The sequence below is a fragment of the Lactuca serriola genome, chromosome 4 (genome assembly GCF_051521515.1).
Source record: "Lactuca serriola cultivar US96UC23 chromosome 4, Lser_US96UC23_V15, whole genome shotgun sequence".
Classification (NCBI taxonomy): domain Eukaryota; kingdom Viridiplantae; phylum Streptophyta; class Magnoliopsida; order Asterales; family Asteraceae; genus Lactuca; species Lactuca serriola.
In genome coordinates this window covers 43,007,763-43,023,821 of record NC_136411.1, presented here as the reverse complement: position 1 = coordinate 43,023,821, position 16,059 = coordinate 43,007,763, and the positions used below count along the sequence as shown (strand labels likewise).

General features: G+C 36.3%; 1 pseudogene; it reads left to right on the top strand.

Annotated features, from left to right (window-relative positions):
- Window positions 1–11,576: 11,576 nt before the first annotated feature.
- Window positions 11,577–15,742, top strand: LOC145098298 (acyl-coenzyme A oxidase 3, peroxisomal-like; annotated as a pseudogene).
- Window positions 15,743–16,059: the final 317 nt, after the last annotated feature.

The window sequence follows — 16,059 nt, the reverse complement described above, 5'->3', positions numbered from 1 at the left end:
AGGCAAAATAATCTTTTTAGTTAAGATAAGGACCAAACACGTAACAAAAACAAGCAATAAGAACCTTCCGAGTTAAAAAAATAAATTAGGGACCAAACGTGCAAATTATAATAAACCATAGGGACCTTTCGCGTAATTTACTCTAAACCATAACCACTAATATGAGAATTCAAATTAGAGACATCCAAATTAAAACCCATTTGAAAAAATAAGACGTTGGGATACTATAATTTAATATAATATAATAATCTTACTTAGACTAACATGAAACTGATAACAATTTACCTCTAATTCTTGCTTAAAATCTTAGAATGTTGGATAGAGCCAAAGCGCTTGAAGTCCTAAAATTCAAACACACCAAGGGGGAGTCGGGCATATCGTTCCCTGTATTGAATCTGGATTCCATATCAGGCATACCAGGGGACAAAGAATCAAGGGGCGACGGAGAAGGCCTTGATGGTTTGAAGATCGATAGCAGTGAGGATGATAACGACAATAGGTTTGCAGCTGACATCGGGAACGAAACCCTTCAATCTGTTGCCCAGAAATGCCCGAAATCTTCGCTCGATCATCAACAGAGGGCTAGGAAACAATCTCGCTGGACATAGAGAGAAAGAGAGAAGGTCGACGTCAAAGTCGACTGTCTAGCGGTTAGGGTTTTTTTGTGGTTTATTTTTAGAGATGGAAGGAAAGAAAAATATTTAGGTTGCGTTTAGTTATGGAAAAAGAATTTTCATTTTCTTTTTTTTGTTTTCCCTTTTCGATTTTCGTTTTCCGTTTTCATTTTTCATTGAAAAATTTAGAAAACGTGTTTAGTTAAACTTATTCATTTTTCATTTTCAGTTTTAGAAAATTAGAAAACGTGTTTAGATGTGTATTTTTCTATCGATTTTCATTTTTACAAAACAATAGCGGTAGTAGGGTATGGGTGGGGGCGGTGACGGTAGCGGGTCGGCGGCGGCGGTGGTGATAACAGGTGATGGTGGTGGCGGCGACAATTGTGTCAGCGGTGGTGATGGCGGCGGCAGCGGTGGTGGTGGTGCTAGTGACGGGTTAATGGTGGTGGTGGTGGTGATGGTAGGTCGGTGATTGTTGTTGTGGTGTTGGGTGGGTGGAGGTGCGAGTGTGTGTTTGTGTGTGTGTGTGTTTGTGGGGGTAGGTGTAGGTTTGTGTGTGTCTACGAGGGTGGGGGTGGGGGTAGGTGTGGGTTTGTGTATGTGTGGGTGTGTGTATCTGTGAGGGTGGTGTGGGGTGGGGGTGGGGGTAGGTGTGGGTTTGTGTGTGTGTGGGTGTGGGTGGGTATGTGTGTGAGTGTGTTTGTGTGTGTGTGGGTGCGTTGGTGGGTATGTATGTGTGTGTGTTTGTGGGCGTGTGTGTATGGGGGTGGGTATGTATGTGTATGTAACGCCCATGTTTCCAGGCTAGGCATTTTCGTTGATGTAATAGTCTAGGTTAACCTTTGTAATCCGTTTTGAAATAATAGAAGTATATTATTTGAGTATTATGTGTTTTGTGCTTAATTGCTTAATTATGTGATTTGATTAATTAAGAATAAAATGAGCGTCAAAATTTAAGTGTAAAATAAACTTGATATCTTTGGATAATGTTGTAGTAGTTGAAACGAGGTTTCCGAATATATAAAGAACGCCCAAATCTGACTTCGTATGAGGAAGTTATGATTTTCTGAAGTTTCGACTTAGCGGTATGCAGCCCGAATACTCGATTTGAGATCGAGGGGTTTTTAGTCGAATCAATCTAAACGAGAATCGAAGATCTCGTTGTTGGTATCGAAGCGATGGAAAGTTAGGCGGGAACGGGCGTCAAACGAAGAAGTTATGAATTTATAACGAAGTTTTTCTGTCCCGGCCTACTAAAAATAATTAATAAAAAATAAGGTCAAAATTAGCCGACGGAGTCTAAACGAAAGTTGTAGAGCGTAGTCTCACTTACGCCCGGTATCATTCCCGAGCCCCGAAGCAAGTCCCGAAGCCCCGAAGATCCCGAGAAGTGCGATTCCTGAGCCGAAGCTCTGCCCGCGAGGAGTCCGGTTTTTTTGTGAAGATCTTCCAGATCTCCCAAAGAATACTACTTCTATAAGTCGTAGTGCTGTCAGATCATCTTCTGATCAAGTGAGTGTGTGGTTACTTTCTTCTAACGCATAATTATAAAGTATTTTATACGAAATACGTGTTATGTGTATATTTTGTGTTATATGTGTGAATGTATATTCACTCTCTTCTATCTCATGGATCTGATTTGTTTTCTATGAAATACGTGTTATGTGTGTGTGTCTCATCTGTTATGTGGAATATGTATTGATTAAAGCATGCTATGCAGGTTTTTAAACTATGTATAAAAATGTATATTTTTATCTACTAATATGTTGGGTAGAACATGGGTAGATAGTTGGTGTGTAATAAACAGATGAGAGGTCTCGTTGTTGTTTTGATTTAGTCATCTAGCGGAGTTTAGATGACGACCACATACTTTTCTAGACAGTCATGTGGAACACTAGCAGGCTCGCCACCTGTAGGTGTTAATGAACTTGGGTGTTCATTCGTTGTACTCCATCCTCTTCATGGTTGCCTTATTTGACTTATATTGCTGAGGAACCCCCGAAGCATGTATTGTCGCCCCGATGAAATATTCTTAGACTAGGTCCCTTATGTCAGTTGTCTTAGGGATGTAAAGTGAGAATAACGGGAATGGGTAATTGGGTTATTGTTGGTTGGTGGAATTAAATATAATTATTTATTGTGGGTTAAAAACCCTATATGCTCACCAGGCTCCCAAGCCTGACCCACTCAGTTTTATTTGTATTACAGGAAGTGGCGCAAGGGCATAAGATGGATGAACCATCAAGTTGTTTTGTTTACAAGTCTGTATATGTATATATTTGTTGAATGACTTGTAATGTTATCGTTTATGCTTTATGGTCTGTATCGGAACATGACATCCCGAGTTTTGATTATATAACGAAAATACATTTCTTTTCTGAAATGCTTTGGTAAACATTGTTTTATCACGTTTTGTTTTTGGGAACAAATTCCGCAACTCTTTCAAATCAAAAGGATTTACTCTGAAATTATTTTAAAAGCATAAATGAAAATCGGTCTTTTCTGGCCGAGATTTTGGGGATGTCACAGTGTATGTGTGTGTGTGTGTGTTTGTGGGTTGGTGTGTGTGGGTGGGTATGTGTGTGTATGTGTGTGTTTGTGGGTGGGTGGGTATGTCTATGTATGTGTGTGTGTGTATTTGTGGGTGGGTGTGTGGATGGGTATGTATGTGTGTGTAGGTTGGTGTGTGTGTGCGCGGGTGTGTGTGTGTGTGTTTGTGGGTTGGTGTGTGTGTGTGTGCGGGTGTGTGTGTGTGGGGGTGGGTATGTATGTGTGTGTGTGGGGGGGGTGGGGGGTGTTAAGGTGGGGGTAGGTAGAGGTGGATGAGGTGGAGTGGGTGTGTGTTTATATTTTAGAAAAATTTTGGAATTAGAAAAATGTGGAAAACAATCATTATCAGTTTTCCAAAAAATTTCAACTTCTTTGTAATTTTAGAAAACGGAAAATTTTCATTTTCCGTGAAAAATTTAGAAAAATAGACGAACTAAACGCGTTTTCAAAATTCTCATTTTTCTTGGAAAATTTTTCCGGAAAACGGCTCATTTTTCCGCAACTAAACGCACCCTTAGTTTTTTGGTAAAGTGGGAAAAAAGTTGAAATTTTAATAAAGGAAAAAAATTGATACTTAAAAAAATAATTGAACTCTATCCAAATTATATTTTTCATTTTTCAACATTTAACTGTCATCGTAAAACCCTTATAGTGACGTTTTCATTTATCTTTTATTGTTACTATTTTTTATTTTTAGATACACATAAAACTTAAAACGTGACTAAAAAATACTTTTAGTTACATGTTTTGATTTTTTAAATGTCATAATAAAATACTTATCGTCACATGTTTTACTTTTTTATATTCAAAATCATTAAATTTAGACATACATATCAACTTAAATTGTTATTATAAAACATTTATACTCACATGTTTTTGTTAAATGTCATAATAAAATACTTACAGTCATAATGATCTATCATGACTATTGGCTAGTATTTTGTCATATATTTTTTTTTATATAAAAAGGTGACAAATTGTGTAAACATAGTTTGCAGTGATGGCGGTTTTTAGTTAATATGTGACTAAAACATTATTTAAATTTGATTAATGACATGTAGTGACACAATTAACCAAATCCGTGACTACCCTATTTCCAAAAATCATGGCCATAGGTCATTTTTTTACTAGTGTAGCGATAAAGCTCCAGATCCATATGAATTTAATTTCGCTTTACTAAACATTTTTGGGAGCTGCTCAAACATGACATTTTTTTAATTTGTTTTGGAGTTCTTTACTAATTCGAGAATACCCTTCAGATGTAATTCTTCCTTTATAACTTTGATCCCAACGGTAACTAGCCACCAATTACTTAACGATTTTAGACTTCTCAGCCTCATAAGTATTCAATACAAGATTTTGGCCAAAATTCTAACTATTCGCCTTGCTAAGGTAATTGGTTCGGTCGTTAGTAGAGACAAACAACTTTTATAAAAGAACGCCAAATTCTCGATGGTCCTCTTATTGTGAATGAAGTAGTGGATTGGTATAAGAAAAAGTTTGAAAAGAAAATGGTTTTAAAGATTGATTTCGTAAATCCTTACGATTCGGTTAACTAAGAGTACTTGGATAAAATCATGTAGTCTATGAAGTTTGGTGACAAATACAAGTCTTGGATACATGCGTTTTTGAATTCGACTAAGGCTTTTGTACTTATTAATGGTTATAACATTTGCATTTCAGGTATATTCCCTTCTTGCCCTTAACTTAAAAATCATTGCATGTTGGTCCCTGGCCGAGTACATTGGGCCTACGGTAAGAGTATGTTGGGCGTACTGGGTCGAAACTTGGTCGCGGAGGAAACCCACGTACTTTGGGCGTACGTGGAGTATGCAGGGAGTACAACCGCCTGGGATATACCCTAATTTTTAGGGTTTGAGCCCTATTTAAACACCTTAAGTTACTTATGGACCTTCTTATGACCAGCCTCCACATCTCCAAACCCTGAGAACGAAACCCTAATTACCATTTGAGTGTTTCGAGCTTGGAAGTGATTTTTGGGAGTGTTTTTGGTGATCTTGAAGGAATAAGAGATCTTGGAAGTTGCATTGGTGTTGTTGGAATTTATAGATCCAGAATCATCACCAACTTGGAAAGCTTTTGGAGGTATAAAGCTCTTAACTTGATGGTTCATTTTGATAGATCTAGTTAGGGATTGTTTTTGTGCTTTTTGTGGTCCTTTAAGTCATGCATGAGAGTATGAGCTACTCCAGAAGCTAAGTATGGTAGATCTTAGCATTTTTGAGGTCCATTGTGCATAAAAATGCAATCTTGATGTGTTATATTAGACCATGCATGAGTTAGGATTTTTATTATGGGTTTTATTCATCAAAATCAAGTATTGGGTCCCATTAAGACATGAAAAGGAGTAAATTTGCCAACTTTACGTGTTAAAACATCATTTAGGATCACATCTGAGAAGTAGACTTAGTGGCTTAACCAATTAAGCACTTAATGACGAGTCGAACTTTTTGTGGAGTACGTTGGTCGTACCCAGCACGTACGCATAGCATACTGGCCAAAGGTGGCGTATGCAGGGCGTAAGTCTGGGTACATTGGGCATACTTAACAGTTCTTGACTATTGTGATTTGGGCCATAGGTGGACTATTAGGGTTGTGGGCCTTGTTGGGTCACATCTTTCTGACTTTAGGCCATTGCTAGTCTTTGGGCCTTATCGGATTTGGGCTCATAATGGGTGTTGGGTATCATTTAGGAATTTGGACCATATTGGGCTTTTTGTACCATTGGGTTGGGCCTCGATTATTGGGCCAAGTGAGGAAAAGGTAAAATGGTCTTTTACCCTGGGGGTTGACAAATGAACTAGATTTTCTAGTTATGATTTATGGCCCAATTATTAATTAGGGGGTTGTTTGATGATATTTAGTGAGGAGATTTCTCGGATCAATAGTCCGAGCATTTATCAGATTTTCACTAGTTTGAGGTGAGTCTCCTCCTAATATGTGGCGGGTCAAAGGCACCAATACCGACCCATGGATTTTGGTTATGTGTATGCTAGTTGTCCGTGTAACCTTACATGTGTGTATGTACTGAATGTATGTCAGGCGGGGCCTGATGGGTGTGCTGGGAGGGGCCCATCACAAGATACATACATATTTATTCTGAGAGGGCTCGATGTCGGGCGGGGCCCGATGGTTGTCAGGCATGGTCCATTGTATGTTGTCATGTATGACATAATGTGTTTTGGGGAACTCACTAAGCTTCGTGCTTACAGTTTCAGTTTATGTTTCAGGTACTTCTAGATTAAAGGGAAAGAGCTCGGGATGATCGCATTGCACAGACCATGATTTCCGCTTTATTCAACTCTGATGCATTGGAATGATTGATTGGCATACTATGTTTTTCCTTTATGGTTGTATAAACATGTTTTGGTTGATGGTTTTATTATTATGAAAATGAAATTTTTTGTTTTAAATTTTGGGATGTTACATTGGTAGTGCTTCAGATGAATTCCAACTGCAAAGAAGGCTTCAAAAAGGTGATCCTTTATCACCTTTTCTATTTATTTTAGTCATGGAAGGGTTTCACATTCCTTTTGAAGATGTACGCTATTGGTGAAGGTTTATTTAAAGGAGATTTTGTGGGTAGACAAAAGGATAATATCTCTCATCTTTTTTATGTTGATGATGTTATCATTCTAGGTGAGTGAGATGGAGGTAACATCTCTAATATTGTTGTTATTCTTCATTCTTTTTATCTAGCGTGTGGTTTGGAGATCAATATCTAGAAATCGAATTTATACGGTACCGGAGTCATGTGGGAGGATGTGGTGGATTATGCTCTCCTAGTGGGTTGTAAGGCGGATAAATTGCCTTTAATTTATCTAGGCGTTCTGGTAAATCATAATATGACTAGAATTGTGGGGTGAAATTCGATAATGGAGAAATTTTTTAAGAAGTTGTCTAGGTGGAAGATGTCTACTTTATCGATTAGTGGTGTATGGTGTTACTTGAATCGATTTTGGAATCTTTAGGCACTTATTTCATTTCGCTTTTTGTCATGCCTGTCGCAGTTGCTAAACAATTGGAATCCACTTGTGCTAGATTTTTTTGGGGATGTAACGAGACTCAACAAAAAATTTCTTAGGTTAAGTAGGATCTGGTTTTGGTGGATTTTATTCAAGGAGGAGTGGACATTGGAAGTCTGACTGCTCTCTGTAACGCCCCGATTCTCAGGTATTAATTACATAAGAATTATTGGATGAAGCCTTACTCGACGAGTCGGTCGACCTACTCGTCGAGTAGCAGCGGGGTGGGACCGCGTGTTAAGTGACCTACTCGACGAGTCCACTTTGGGACTCGGCGAGTAGGAGCTGGCAGATGAAACCCAAAATCTCGGGGTTTGCACCCCTATTTAAAGGAGCCTCAGCCTCCTTTGTCCTCATTGCAGTCTTTGAGAGCCCTTAAAACCCTAATACGCGCGTGTGTGTGTGCCATTGTGTGATTGAAGCTTGAAAAGAGGATTTTGGAGAGAGAAGGCTTAGAGGAGAAGGGTATTGGAGCAAGTGGAGTGTGGAAATCAGCTCTTATCTCAGTCATCATCTTCTGGAGGTAACCAAATCGCCTTTCTTCTTGTGAATCTCTTCCATTGTTGAGTTTTAGGGTTTTTGGTGAAGTATTAAGTTGAAAGGATGAGCTATGGGCTAGATCTGAGGTTGTAACTTCAGATCTGGACCCTCCTTGGATGCTAGAATCATAAAGTTGTTGTATTGGTTGTGATTGAGGTCCATCTTAGACTTGAAGCTTCATTAAGAACTTAAAATAGACATTTAGAGCCTTTATAGCCATGCATGCACGTAAAGTTTGCAACTCTACGTGATAAGTATGCCCTAGAAGCTTGGATCTGTGATTTGGGGCCGCTGCATGGCTCAAATCAAGTCTGTATGGAAAAAGAACTGAATGGACTCGGCGAGTCGCAAGATGACTCGGCGAGTCATATCGACGAGTTGGATGAGCAACTCGGCGAGTCCGATGAAGATCACCATAAGACTCGACGAGTTGAAGAACAACTCGGCGAGTCGGATGAGTTTTCCCTAAATTATGTATGCATGTGTATCTGTCGAGTTGCAAGGAGGGAACTCGACGTGTGACCTTAAGTTTGATCGAGGATCAAAGGAACTTGACGAGTCACCCCGATGCCTCGGCGAGTTGGAATGTACTTCAGGGAACTCGGCGAGTAGCCAAGGGTACTCGACGAGTTAAGGTCAACATGGATTGTTGACCTTGATTGAGGACTTTGACTTTGACCAGGGGTTGACTAGTGGTTTATGGAGTACCTTGTAAGGTTAAGGACTTATGAGTATGATGTGCTATGATGATAGGTGGTGGAACCCGTGTCAAGTGATCCGAGAGTTGGAGTTTACCTTTCGTGTCGACATCTGCGAGGTGAGTTATCCTCACTATATCGATAGGGTCTACGGCACCAAGGCCGGCCCTTTAGTTGTTATTGTTATGGTATGTTGCATGTGGTTATGATTTGTTTGTTCGGAATTGAGGCAGACAGTATATTATGCTTTTATGATCCGTAGGGATTGGTGTGTTAGTGACCTGATAGGTCGGTACTCTAGTTACAGGAGAATTCTATGATTATGATCAGTGAGATAGATATGCTTGATGTTTGTATATGCCAGTATATGATAGCTATGTGCACATGGTTATTTGCTTGTTGGTTGGGTTGAGGCGGTCCTGTTTTGTGCTGAAGGCTAACATACCCTATGAGCAGTCCGGGGAGACTGTAGGCCCACGTGGCGGACCAGTCATGCCGAAGGCTCGGGATAGATTCAGACAGACTGTAGCCCCGGTAGGGCGGCCCAGTCAGGCCGATGGCCCAGTATGCATGATGATTGATTGATTATTACTGATATGGTATTGTCAGTGTGGTATTGGTATTTTGGGGGTAGCTCACTAAGCCTCGGGCTTACAGTTTTTAGTTTATTGTTTCATGTACTTCAGGAGTCCATGGAAAGGCGAAGGCGTGACCGTACCGCTCCTCATCTTTATGTTATGATTTTTGGGACACTCTGATGGAAAATGATTTGAAAACATTTTGTAAACGATGCTTTACAGTTTTTATTTATGATTGAAAAAGTTTAAATTTGGCGTAAAATTTATGGATGTTACACTCTCAATCTTTCTCTCCTCTAAAAATGGAAGTGGCGTTTTCTTAATAATTATGATCTTATTTGGGTCTCGATTATTAAAGCTATTTATGGGGATAATGGTGGATTCAGTTGTGGATCTAATAGATTGAAAGCTTCCACTCCTTGGATAAGAATCCTTGCTTTCGTGTCAAAGTTGGAGGATAAACAGGTTTTGTCGGTTCAAGTGGTTAGAAAAAATTTGGTAATGGTACTACTACAATGTTTTGGAATGATCCTTAGATTGGAGACTTTAAATTAGCGGTTACTTTTCCTTGCTTGTTTCTGCTAGAGACCGAGAAAGATTATCTTATTTCAGATCAAAAAATAGGTGTGAACTGGGTGTGGAAGTGACGTCGAAATATAAGGGGGAGACGAGGAATCACAATATATCGAATTGCTTTTGGTCCTTCATGAGGTTGTTCTTTCTTATCAGCATGATAATGTGGATTTGGAGTTTAGATTCCTCTGGTGAGTTTTTTGTTTCAGTGTTAAAGAGATGGATTGACAAATTCATTCGGCCACACAAACTTGATAGAATAGATTCCTTCATCGTAAAGTTAATATTTTGGTAAGGAGAATTAGAATGGATAGACTTCCTTCTCTTACGAATCTTGATCTCGGGGGAGTGGATGTTCCTTCCACTTTTTGTCATGTTTGTAATATTGATGTTGAACAGCTTAATCATATTTTTTAAGATGTGGGGTGGCAACCAAAAACGTGGGATAAATTTTTTAGATGGCTTGACATTCCCGTTGTCCAGTTTTCTTCCACAACGCAAGTGTTTGATTATGTTGACTCCTTACATTCATGTTCTATTAAGAAGAATGATATTGATATTGTGGTGGGTACTACTTTGTTGTATATTTGGCGATTTAAAAATGACGAGATTTATGCTCGGGAAAGATGAGAAGAGATGATATTTTAGATTCTATTCGTGAATTTTTTTATGGTTTTCCAATAAAAATATGAATTGCATTGCTAAATGGACTAGCAGGTTGCAATGTCCTCTAAACTCTTTGTAAATTGTTGTTTTTTCTTGCTTCTTGTTAAAGTGTTTTCTTAATATTACGTTGTCTGCTTCAAAACAAAAAAAAAAAAAAGTGTACAGTTAATAATGAAGTATGTATATAAACTAACCTGTTTAAATCAAATTAAGGATATATATATAAATATAACAATTAGGTTATAACCCGTGGAAACCACGGTCCATATATTAAAATTTTTTATATAGATAAAAAAATAATAAATGTAAAAAAAAAAACATTTGTCGATTGTAAATAATTATGAATTAATTTGTTAAGCAAAATAAACATAATAATATTATTAGGATATGATTTTGTATTTTCAAAATTTGATTTGTTACCAAACAAAAGAAAATGATAAAAATCATAGAAAAATGACACGTGTGAAAAAACATTCTAAAAAACTGACACGTGTCAATTTTAAGTTTCATTTATTAGAAGAGATAGAATAGATATGTTACATTAAATAATAATATAATAATAATTTTAAGTGACAATAGAGATTAGCCATTAAAAATACTCTAAGTCTAGAAACTAAAATATCTATGAAAAAAAGGTATTCGAACAAGAAACCCAAAAGTTATACTTAACCATGAAAAACTAGAAAGAAACCAATGCAACATTATACATCGAGGAAATGCAAAACTAAAAGCATTAATTGATAGACATGGAAATGCATCAAACATTATTTAAAAAAAAAAAAAGAACCCTTGTATTTTTTTTGATAGAAATGAAAATGCATCAGTGTATATTATTATTTTTTTTTAAATTAAATTATTATATTGAAAATTTTATTGGTGTCATGGTCTTATTTTAACACCTACGTACCCCATGCAGAACCGGCCATACGAAAACTCGTGTCCAACTTCCGTAATTACCAAACTCTTCGTCTTCTTACAAAAGCCTAAATAAATTCTCTGTCATTTCTTCTATTTTCTTATTTTCTTATTCTCCCATTCATCTTCTATAGATTCATCATCATCAATGTCATTAACGGATCGGGTCAACTTTAGGACATGAGTCCTAACCCGTCATCTCAATAACCACCAAAACCCCACCACCGAAATCCTACAAACCGCCGTATGTGTCAGCTACTCCCCACCGGAACTATCTGAGCCGCCGTTTAGTTTCGATACCAAGTCCCTCCGTAGGCTCCTAGACGGCTAGAACATGGCTGAAATCGACAATGTGTTCAGTCTGATGATCCAGAGCAACCTGTTTTGCCCAAGAGAAAGAGGCGGCAAAGTGTTTATTTCGCCGGACTTTAATCAGTCGATGGAGCAACAGAGAGAGATGACGATGAAAAGAATTGATTACTTAAGAGAACATGGAGCTTTCGATGGGTGATTTTCTAAGAAGGGACCTGAAGGTGAATTGTGGAGATTTGCTGTTGCTGAAACTGTTGGTGTTTTTGATCATTCTCTATCGATTAAGCTTGGACAATCTACGCATACCAAGAGAAAACTTGTTGAATTCGGTTGCTAACGTGTCACCTGATGGGCAATATTTAAGTGCAATAAAAGATCCAGATCAGCGATTTGCAGCCTTTATGGCCCCATTAACAACTAGCCGGATACCTATTGCCGTTGTTGCAATGAACGCCACAAAGGTGCTACAAACTACACACTACCACACCTAGACTTAAGTTCACACTTCATATATTCTAGAAGGGGGTAATTCGTAATCAACATAACACCACAGCACACCTTTTGTCTCGCACCCTACTCTCCCTCAACTCCTTTCACCTAGTAAATAATTTCTCTTTGGCCCTTCACTTTTTTTTTTTAATAGAAATAAAAATAATATTAACTTAATAAATAAAAAGAAATGAAAAAAGGATTTAATAAAAAAACAAAATCGAAACATTGCATGAATCTGAAACATCAAATTTGAAAAATCACATAATAATAGAATAAAAAATTACATTAATATGAAAAATTGTCATCCAAAGTCATATGTCCGTTTCTTTTCCAACATGTAATTGAGTTCTCTAAATATATTTCACAAAATCAACGTTAAGCTTGTGATGCATATCTCCGCCGTGAATGTCTATTTTGTATTCCATGTACCGTGGGGAACCAACTTCTAATGGTTCTTGCACCGGTAAAATGTTGTTTCCGTCCTATTGACATATTGTATCTTTTTGAATCCCTAGCAACCGGCCCTTTAAACCTTTTTTTCTGTTGAGTGATTTCAAATTTTCAATCATACTTGAAAGCAATTAGTTATCTTTACTTTTTTTTTAATAATCTTACAAGTCATTTTATAGTACACACATGATCTTTCATTTCATTATTGATTTTAAATTTGTTCAAATTGTTTCTACTAATGTTTTATCAGATTGGTTTAGCGATTACAATAAGATACTCGTTGACTAGGCGAGCCTTTTCAATTAGACCAAATGAACCAGAAGTTCTCCTACTTGATTATCCCAGTCATCAAAGGCGGCTCATACCTCTTATAGCAAAAACGTAAGTACCTAATTTTCCTCTTATAGCAAAAACGTAAGTACCTAATTTTCTTGACAATTAAAAAGTTACTAGTTAATATGTGGGATAAATGGAAGAAATAGCAATGCAGTGTCTATTTACTTATTGTAATAGCTTTGTACTTTCATTTATTCTTATTACAACATTGTACTTTCAAGGTTTTTTTTTTTTTTTTTTTTTTTTTTTTTTTTTTTTTTTTTTTTAATTATGATTTTGTACTTCAAAAAAGTTATCCAACCTCAATATCACAACTTAAACAATTTGTGTCATGTCATTGTCCATATTGGATATCCATGATCAATATAGTGGTGATCTAACAAAAGAATCTTATATAAGATTTTTAAACTTAGATTTTTTTTTCCCTTTCCTCCTTTATAGCATCAAACTTCCTTTTCTTATTATGACATTGTACTTTTATTTTTATCGTATCAATAAATTATATATTAAATCAAGATTCTTACACCAAAAGCAAGCTTGGCATATCATTTTGGTAGAAAATATTAAGTTTGAAAGTGTTTTATAATTTTATTTTGGCATGTCAATAATATATTACATTTGGTCATCCAATGTAGATAATGACATGGCATAAAAACCTGTTAACATGTGCCATGCAACTAAAAAATGATTCAAAAGGTTACCATTGATATAGTGAAAATTTCAAAGTACAATGGGTTGGGTTTAAACATGTTAAAGTCATTGCTTACAACTAAAGTAAGAATAGTAAATATGAAAGGAAAAGGAACAAAATAAATTTAATGCTTAAATCTTAAGCCCTTATTAAAAACAACAGAACCATTACATCTATTTATACTAATATATAGAATCCTAATAACCAAATAATAAAATAAGGAAACTTTTCTAAATTATCCTTATTCCTAAAGTTCTAAATTATACTAACATTCCCCCCAACCCCCCCCCCCCCCCCAAATCACAATGTATCGCTTCCTTCACTCCTATAAGCTCCCTCATTACCTTCTTTTTGAACCATCTTGATTCTCGACTTTTCCCGAACACTCGACCTCCACCTCGATTACATTTAAAGTCTTCTTTCAACTACTTTTGATCGATCCACAACCACATCCAAAGCCAACCGGTTTGAACTTCCACTGCCATAATGTTAACACTTTGTTGTTTCTCCATTCCCTCTTGTCTTGACAACTATACCTTTGACTATCAATCATATTTTGATAGATTCTTTTATCAATCAAGACAAGAAGGTCACCAACACTTTTACCATCTTCTATTATCCGCAACATAAACCAAACTCTAAGCCACCTGCTTTGTCGATCAATCATAATCCAACACTAATAGAATCCTTGTGCAATACGACTATCAGAATTAAACATATCTAAATAATAAAATAAGGAAACTTTCCTAAATTACCATTACTCCTAAAAATTTTGAATTATCCTAACACAGTTCCTTAATAGGATATTATTTGAAGGTGTAATGCTTTTATAGAACAAAACATAAAGTACATTGCTCTTTTTTCATTTAGCTTTTAATACATTTCTGAAAGTTTTTTTTATAGTATGTGCTTGTATATGTTGCTTCTTTGACATTTACTATGTTTGTTTTAAGTTTGTTCTAACGTTTATCTTTTTTTTTTATTTGGCATATATGCTATGAGTTTTGCTTCCAACTATTTGAAGATGATATATGTGAAAAGAACAGTCGAATCAATTAAAACAGTTCATGTTGTTTCTAGTGCACTCAAGTCTATTTCAACCTGACATTGCATACGAACCCTTCAGGTCTACAAATGCACATGACGTTGTTGTTGTTGTTGTTGTTGTTGCTACTACTACTACTACTACTACCACTACTATTATTGTTATTAGCTCTACCAATGTTCTAAAAGGTAAGCTTATATTGTCCTAATTTTATGTCAGGAATGTCGAGAAGCTTGTGGTGGGCAAGGTATAAATACAGAAAATCATGTTGGTCATTTAAAAAGCGAATATGATGTGCAATTGACTTTTAAAGGCGATAACAATGTTTTAATGCAACAGGTAACATTTAATATATAGTTAAAAAACATTATATATTTGTTTTCAAGAATTAATAATCATAATATGTGTATCATAACTCAGGTTAGCAAGGCATTACTAGTAGAGATTTTGGCAGGTAAGAAAAGGAACAAACCAATTAAAGGTTTGGGACTAGAACACTTGAAAAACCTACTCCAGTTATCCCTTCTCACCTTACAAGCTCTACCCTCCGAACCAGTCAGCTGCAGGTACTAAATTAATTTCTTTTGTATAAACGGATCAATTAGAACACATTAAAAGTACTTAGAAACATTCTTCTATTTGTGTATGTTGCAGATTGACATTTTTTGCTTACGACTTAGAGATTTATTGCAACGTTTTGTAATAAAAGTATTGGGAGAAAGTAAACATAATTTTATAGTGGTGAGGTAGATCTTCTAAAATTTGGATGGAGCTGCTACTGTATTTAAAATTATGTAATTAGAGTGTATTATGAATTTATTAGATGTATCAACTTGCTGAGGATGTGGGGAGAGCCTTTGCAGATCGATTAGTTATACAAACATTTGTTGATGTTGAAGCAACTGTTCTACAAACATTTGTTGATGAAGAAATGTGAAAATAAATGTTGTGATGAATATGGTTGTTGGATGTGTTGGGGTTAATGAGGTCAATGTATGCGATGATTGTGATGGAAGAAGATAGTTCATTTATAAGATATGGCTACTTATCAATAGACAATGTTGTAGTGGTTAGGAAAGAGGTTATGCAGCTGTATAGTGAGTTAAGACCACATACACTTGCATTGGTGAGTTCGTTTGGAATCCCTGATGCTTTCTTGGGACTTATAGTTTTAACTGGATCAATGCCAATGCGTGGTCTTTGGTTTTAAAGAAAATACATATGGAAATTTAACTTCTAGATTACATCTTGTATGAATAAAGATGACTCCATATGTTGTAAGAACAAGTAATGAAATTGTTTATGTTGTTATTTTTAGTTTTATATATTCCCTATTGCACACAAATCATATGGATCTAATAAGGAATATGTTGGGTTTAATTCTGACTTTAGTCAAAACTGGTGACCAGATTTTCGGGCAATAAAATGGGTGTTGTGTTTTCTTTAGGAGTAATTCATTCATGGGTTATTATTTAGTATTTAAAGTTGTGTTTGTTTTCCATTTTACCGAGTCCTTAGGAAATGTAGAGTGTTTGGTGACTTAGTCTTGT